The sequence below is a fragment of the Opisthorchis viverrini genome (assembly GCF_000715545.1).
Source record: "Opisthorchis viverrini unplaced genomic scaffold opera_v5_61, whole genome shotgun sequence".
Lineage (NCBI taxonomy): Eukaryota > Metazoa > Platyhelminthes > Trematoda > Opisthorchiida > Opisthorchiidae > Opisthorchis > Opisthorchis viverrini.
Window position 1 is genome coordinate 1,638,802 of NW_008751717.1, and position 7,473 is coordinate 1,646,274.

The window sequence follows — 7,473 nt, forward strand, 5'->3', positions numbered from 1 at the left end:
TTCTCCGTGCCTCCTTCAGGATGGCGCAAACCGCGAGGTGGACAGCACATGACTTGGCAAAAAGGCGTGAAAGAGATCACGAAGAGTTTGGGTGTTGTTGGTGTTGTGAGGCTTCCAGGTTGGTGTCCCCGTGACCTCGTCTGTGCTTGGCTGGAGACGTTGCAAGGAATGGCGGCTAATCGATGTCAGTGGCGTTCGTGCTGTCAATTTCTTTCCAGTTTGTCTGATTGGGCGGTTGGAGGCGTAGGCCCCTCAGTATGCTCGACATAAGCCAGCAATAGATCCCCTCCCTCACCCACTCTTTTTCTCTTCTCTTCACTGTAGGGCTTTTAATACAATTATATAGATACATATATATAACTAAAAGAACTTTATGGTTGTACGACAGTGAAGCATCAGTGGCAACACTGATGTTGCTGTCATTGATGATGATGACTGTCGTTTCAGAAACAGTTCTCGGTAACCCAGTTTCCAAAGATTGTTACCGACAGGATTTGGATAAGGAAATCCAAAAGTGGTTCGGTAACGCACGTCACCGACTGGCCCAGAGAACGCGTATGGATCAGTTGGCAGTAAGTTTCGACTTTGCACTGGGACAAGTTTATCAGTAGTAACCGATTCATCAAATGCTTATACGTATGTTTTGTCACTGTTTCAGATGTCCGTATTGAACCAAGAAGCTGGGATAATCGAATTGGACGTGCCTCCGCACTGACTCGGTTTGGTTGTGAAACGGTTATTTTCGTATATCAAATATATTTTTATCCTTGTTTTGCGTTCTCTAAGAGCCCGTTACTAGGTTTATTTTCTGCAATGGATACGGCGATATGCACGGGTGTGGTTACCAGTGTAGGTCGGTCACGTTGCGTTTGTTAACCGCAAACCGTTTTGCGCGATTACTTAACCGTTGAAATCGATTAATAAGTGGTCAAGAAGCCATCAGATAGTCCCTCTAGGAAGGAAAACGCTACGGCACCGTTATTTAGCTTCTCCGTGGCCCTACAATGCGGTTAATGCGTGGCTACGTATACTATGTTAAGCCGTTATGACGACGTAGTATAGGTCCACCAACAGCAACTAACGGTAGTATGGTGGTGATTTCACTAACGAGGGTCATGTAATCGTCCAATCACCAGTAAACCCAGTTATTCAACCGTTAAACAACAGAAAAACATGGTTTTTTGACGGTTATTTAACTAAGCAATAACCGGCAGACAGTTATCTGACGGCTATTTAACCGCGCGATAACCGGCAGACAGTTATCTGACGGCTATTTAACCGCGCGATAACCGGCAGACAGTTATCTGACGGCTATTTAACCGCGCGATAACCGGCAGACAGTTATCTGACGGCTATTTAACCGCGCGATAACCGGCAGACAGTTATCTGACGGCTATTTAACCGCGCGATAACCGGCAGACAGTTATCTGACGGCTATTTAACCGAGCAATAACCGGCAAGCACGGTTATTTGACAGTTATTTAACCGAGCAATAACCGGAAAACTCGGTTATTTGAAGGTTATCTTGGTGAAAATAACCATCCTTTAACCGTAAAAGTCGGTTATCAGACGGTTATGTAACCGTCGTATAACCGGAACACTCGGTTATTTTGGACTGCGTGTGCTGCTAGGGTCCTTGAAAACGTTTCAGAGAATTGAAATTCCACTTCCGACACTTTGCTTTGCCTGATTCCACTTCCTTATTGAAATGTCTTAGCAGCTCCAGCAACCACAACGATTCGTCGTCGTGGGCAGACCATTTCTCTACCACGAAATTGAACTGACTGAAACACTATCTTTCGGTCCGGACCAACAATTCAAGCAATTCAACCAATCCACACAAAACAGCTGATTTTGCTCAATGGCGCGCACAGTTCTTCGTACCCTCGCAATCAGTCTGGGGGACGATTGAAACCATGATTCATGTATTAAAAAGGAGATACAAATAGGCGAGTTCCCGGAGTAGGTTCCACCCAAACTGGAAGCTGCGTCGAACTATTTTCAATTTCGATAAAATCAGTAATGTGCAAAACATCTGCGTCGAAAAAAAACACAGAAAACCACCGATTTGACACCCAAGTTCATGAGACCCGTCACGATAACTTCAAATGATTTTAAACGTGTGATTTATGCTTTCAAGTCTGTTGGATAAGTTTAAACCATTCAGTTTGGTTTCACTCCAGTAATATCACTTTCCACAACAGATGCATTTTTTCACTTAACGGAACCATGTGCAACCGAGTTGTTACTTCGCTCTTCTGTGGAATCTTAACCCGGTCGCTTTGCCTTCCAACATCTTTTGTCTTTCACGAGCTTTGCAAATTAGACACGGACTTGAAAGAAATTCTGGAAGGTTGTTGACGTAAATTAGAAACAGAAGTGGTCTTAAAACGGAGTCTTAAGGAACTCCCATAGAGATCGGCGCCAAAGAAGAGTAGATCGGACCTACTTTCATTAAGAGTGTTCTGTCTGATGGGAACGCCTTAATCCTGTGTAGAATTTCCCCTTGACTCCTGTGAGACTCGAGATTATGTATCAGCGGGACCTGTGAGACTCGGTCGAATGCCCGTGAGAAGTCGAAAAATATGACATCCAGTAGGCGTCCCCTGTTGTTAACTTAAGTTAAGCTGTCCATAAATACGAGCATGTTCGTCACGCAAGAACACTCTGGGAGGAAGCTTTGGTGCACTGGGGTATCAAGTTCTTGTTGGTGGAATGAGTCAAGATGGCCGGCTTCAGATAAACTTACGTTACCTTGCACGGCACGCTGGTGCGGCCTTTTTCGGCCGGTTTTTCATTGTTCAGCGAGAAGGACGTGCTCGAATAGAGTGAGGTACTCTAACACATTTAGGCGTCATTTATCTGACACAACTACCCATTGTGGATTACCAAGAGAGTACGGGTTTACTAAGCCCACAAGAAATACGTGGAATCCTGGAAGTCTGTGGAGCTAATCCCATAGTTTTGCCCGCTGAGTGACGCAGAACTTTTAGCTGTTACCTGAGTCCATGGATTGTGGTAGGCTCGCACTGGAACGAAGTTAAATAACGTGGTGCCAATCGGGGTATTCTAAGCCAGGAGAACTGGGTTTAAATAAAATGGTGTTTCTCGAGAAGCTACAATGCTACTGGGGCGAATGAAGCGTAATTGTTTTCATGACGGTCAAAAATTCTGAGGGGGGGTAAAAGCATAGGAGTGAGACCGTTGCTCACTATTGTCGGAGCTTCATAGGCGGGCCGAGGTGGATTCTGAAGGAAAAACAGCCATACCGACAACTTTTTCGTAGTGTTTCGGGAAATAGCAGTTGTTTTGCCCATTTGGTATGCCAAATCATCGTCCGTGTAAGTTGCGGCACACAGTACGATTAAAGTGGTATTTTCACAGCCCCCTTGCTTCCATCGGGTCTCAAGGCAGCTGAACACCGAAGAGGCGTTACGACTCGTTCGTTATTTATTTATCACATTTCATTTGTGGAGATGTTGGGGATATCAGTATCCCCCAGAAAACGCTGTTTTTATGTTATGTGGCGAACTCCCGGCATTTTCAAGGTCAAACTACGAAAATCAATGGTCTATTGATACTCCAAGGAAATTTAAATCCGACCTCGTACAGGATACCATTCTTCCACTGACTTGGGTTTGGAAGCTCCGGGCAACGCCTGTTGATCGCCTGTTGTTGTTGGATCATTAAAGTTTGTGTCCGAGGTTTTCGTCTTCTTATTATTCGCCATGCTAGGAGTCTGGATCAAGCAACATGGCTGGGGATAGAGTATTGCCACAATCCGCATTATCATATTGTTTGCTCGCTGCGTGACAGAACCGTAACATATTTGGCGACGCAAGATGGAGGCAGAACAACTCAAAGTAATGTTTGAGCAACAACTGCAACTCATCAAAGTACTTACGGAGCGACTATCAACTACATCTTTGGCTTCACCGGCGGCGTCGAGCGTCCCACAGTCGGTTGATGGAATCGCTGGCAGTATCAACGAATTTTGCTATGAACCCTCAGCTGGCATAACGTTTGATGCTTGGTTTCGTCGCTATGAAGACCTGTTCAGGGTCGATTTTTCACTTCAAGATGATAGTTGGAAGGTTCGCCTCCTGCTCCGCAAACTTGGACCCGCAGAGCATGATAAGTACGCTAACTATATTCTGCCAAAAAACCCGCGCGATTTCACTTTTGATGAAACGGTCAACACGCTTTCACAAATATTCGGTGAGCAAACGTCACTTTTCAACATCCGTTATCGATGCATGAAGCTAGTGAAGAGTGATGCAGACGACTTCCTCACATATTCTGGCATCGTGAACCGAGAATGCGAACGGTTCAAACTCGGATCGTTAACGGAAGATCAGTTCAAGTCGCTGATTTTCATATGTGGTCTACAATCCCCGAAGGATGCAGAAATCCGTACCCGACTCCTCAGCCGCATCGAGCAGGACCCATCCATGACGCTGCAGGCCGTCACCTCGGAGTGTCAACGGTTGCTTAACCTGAAGCATGACACCGCGATGGTCCAACTCGGGGGTCATGGCGGTTCCGAGGTTCATGCAATACACCAGGATACGCAACAGCCTGGCCCTGTCAATTCTGGCCCAACCAAATCGACCTCGCAGTGTTCTGGTCCGAAGCAAAACAAAGGCTCAAAGAAGACACCACCTTCACAATGTTGGCACTGTGGAGCCTGGCACTTCGTCAGGTTCTGTCCTTACAAGAAGCATCGGTGCCGCCAATGTAAGTCCGTGGGACACAAAGATGGATATTGTCAGTCACTGATGCATACGGCCTCTGCTGTTTCAAAGCAATCATCACGCATCCGTCCCAAACCGAAATCGAACCCTGTTGGCTCCTCTCTCAGTTTGCTGGCTACTTTCCAGATCAACACGCCAGGTAACCGGAAGTATCTGACAGTCACCGTAAATGGTCATCCAATCCGTCTGCAGTTGGACACTGCGTCGGACATTACCATCATTTCGGAGAGGCTTTGGCGCACGCTCGGGCAACCTCCGATCAGACAAGCAGCTCGAACTGCAACCAGTGCCTGCGGTGGAGAGTTAAAACTTTCCGGTGAGCTCCAGTGCTGTGTATCTTTTCGAGGAACTACATTTGTGGGGTCGTGTTATATAACGGCAACTGAGTTGAACCTATTGGGTCTTGATTGGTTCGATCGCCTTGGGTTAGCCGACATTCCAATCAGCGCCGTTTGCAATGCAGTTCAGTCTCCTACAGCGCATCCAGATCATGCATCCGACATTATGGAGCGATTTCCAATTGTTTTCCAGTCCGGTCTCGGTCAGTGCACTGCGACACAAGCAGTCCTCCACCTCGTGCCGGGAGCTACGCCAGTCTTCCGTCCAAAGAGACCAGTTCCGTACGCTTCCCTCCCACTGGTAGATGCCGAACTTCAACGGTTGGAAGAACAAGGCGTTCTGTCCCCTGTATCCTACTCTGCCTGGGCAGCGCCGATCGTTGTAGTAAAGAAACCTAACGGTGGCATCCGCATATGCGCCGATTTCTCAACCGGCCTAAATGCAGCTATCCAGCAGCACCATTATCCACTACCAGTACCCGACGATCTATTCACTGTTCTGAACGGTGGGAAGTTCTTCGCCAAAATCGACCTGGCTGAAGCGTACCTTCAAGTTGAAGTCGCACCAGAATCACGCCCACTACTGACAATCAACACACACCGCGGGCTGTATCAGTACAACCGTCTTCCGTTTGGCGTCAAAACCGCCCCAGCAATTTTCCAGCAATTGATGGACACCATCCTTTCTGGCATTCCAGGTGTGGTCGCATACCTGGACGACGTGCTGATCGTTGCTGTTTCCCCCGAAGAGCTTCGTGAGCGAATCAATGCCGTCTTACTGCGCATTCAGGACAATGGCCTCCGCCTCCGTCCCGAGAAGTGTCAATTCTTCTTGACAACTGTGAAATATCTTGGGTTCATTTTTGACGCCTCTGGTCGCTATCCTGACCCGGAAAACGTTCGAGCTATACAGCAGATGCCACCTCCTAAGGATGTACCATCATTACGTTCCCTTTTGGGGTTAATCAGCTACTATTCGGCATTCCTGCCTTCGTTGCACGACATCCGGCCCCCGCTAAATCGGTTGCTTGGAAAGGATGTCCCCTGGTGTTGGTCAGACGAATGCGAGGAAGCATTCTGCAAACTAAAGACGATGCTCAGTTCTGATCTGCTACTTACCCACTACGACCCAAAGCTGCCGATCGTTGTGGCAGCTGATGCCTCTAATTTTGGTGTCGGTGCCGTCATTCTACACGTCTTTCCAGACGGATCGGAGAGGGCCATTATGCATGCGTCGAAATCACTAACCCCAGCAGAACAGCGATACGCACAGATAGAGAAAGAAGCGTTGGCCTTAGTGTTCGCGGTTCGGCGTTTCCACAAAATGTTGTATTGCCGCCGCTTCACCCTACTTACCGATCATAAACCATTGCTCTCCATTTTCGGCTCAAGGAAAGGTGTTCCCGCACACTCTGCCAACCGCCTGCAAAGATGGGCCCTGATTATGCTGGGTTACGACTTCGATATTCAATATCGGCACACCACCGACTTCAGTCAGGCCGATGCATTATCTCGGCTGATCAACAACCAGCCAACACCTGAAGAGGACACGGTTATTGCGCATGTTGCGTTTGAGGACCCAGCCGACCCACAGTTGGTCCAGTCCGTTCGTGCCCCGCCCGTGACAGTAACAGAGGTTCAAAGAGCTACCACAGCTCATGGAACGCTTCAAAATGTGATCCGATTCATGAATTCTCGGTGGCCTTCGAATCTCAAAGATGATTCCCTTCGACAGCTCTTTCATCGCCGAGATGCGTTGGCGATCGTAAAAGATTGTTTAATGTTTGGAGATCGCTTGGTGATTCCGCAACCCTTACGCCAGCAAGTTCTTCGTCAGTTCCATTTTGGACATCCAAGAATCAACCGTATGAAGTCAATAGCTTGCAGTTACGCATACTGCCGCAACTGGACCAGCACATCAGTGATTTTGTAAAACGGCGCTCCGATGTCAACAAGCTTCAAAGAATCCGCCACATCAACCATCGGTTCCCTGGTCTCGACCTGAGAAGCACTTGTCTCGGATCCACTTGATTACGCAGGACCGATACGTGGCACTTCTTATTTGGTTTTGATTGACGCTTTTTCCGAGTGGTCAGAAATCGTTCCGGTGTCATCTCCAACAACATCTAGTACGCTGCGAGTGTTATCCAACATTTTCAGTCAGCATGGATTACCGGAGTCCATAGTCTCAGATAATCGTTCGCAGTTCACCTCCACTGAGTCCCGCGACTTCCGCACTCGACATGCGATAACACACGTTCGTTCACCACCGTACCACCCACAATCGAACGGCCAAGCAGAAGGGTTCGTCGACACATTCAAGAGGGCTTTGCTTAAAGCTCGAGGGGAGGAGACATCCGTCGAAGCCCGCCAGAGATTCC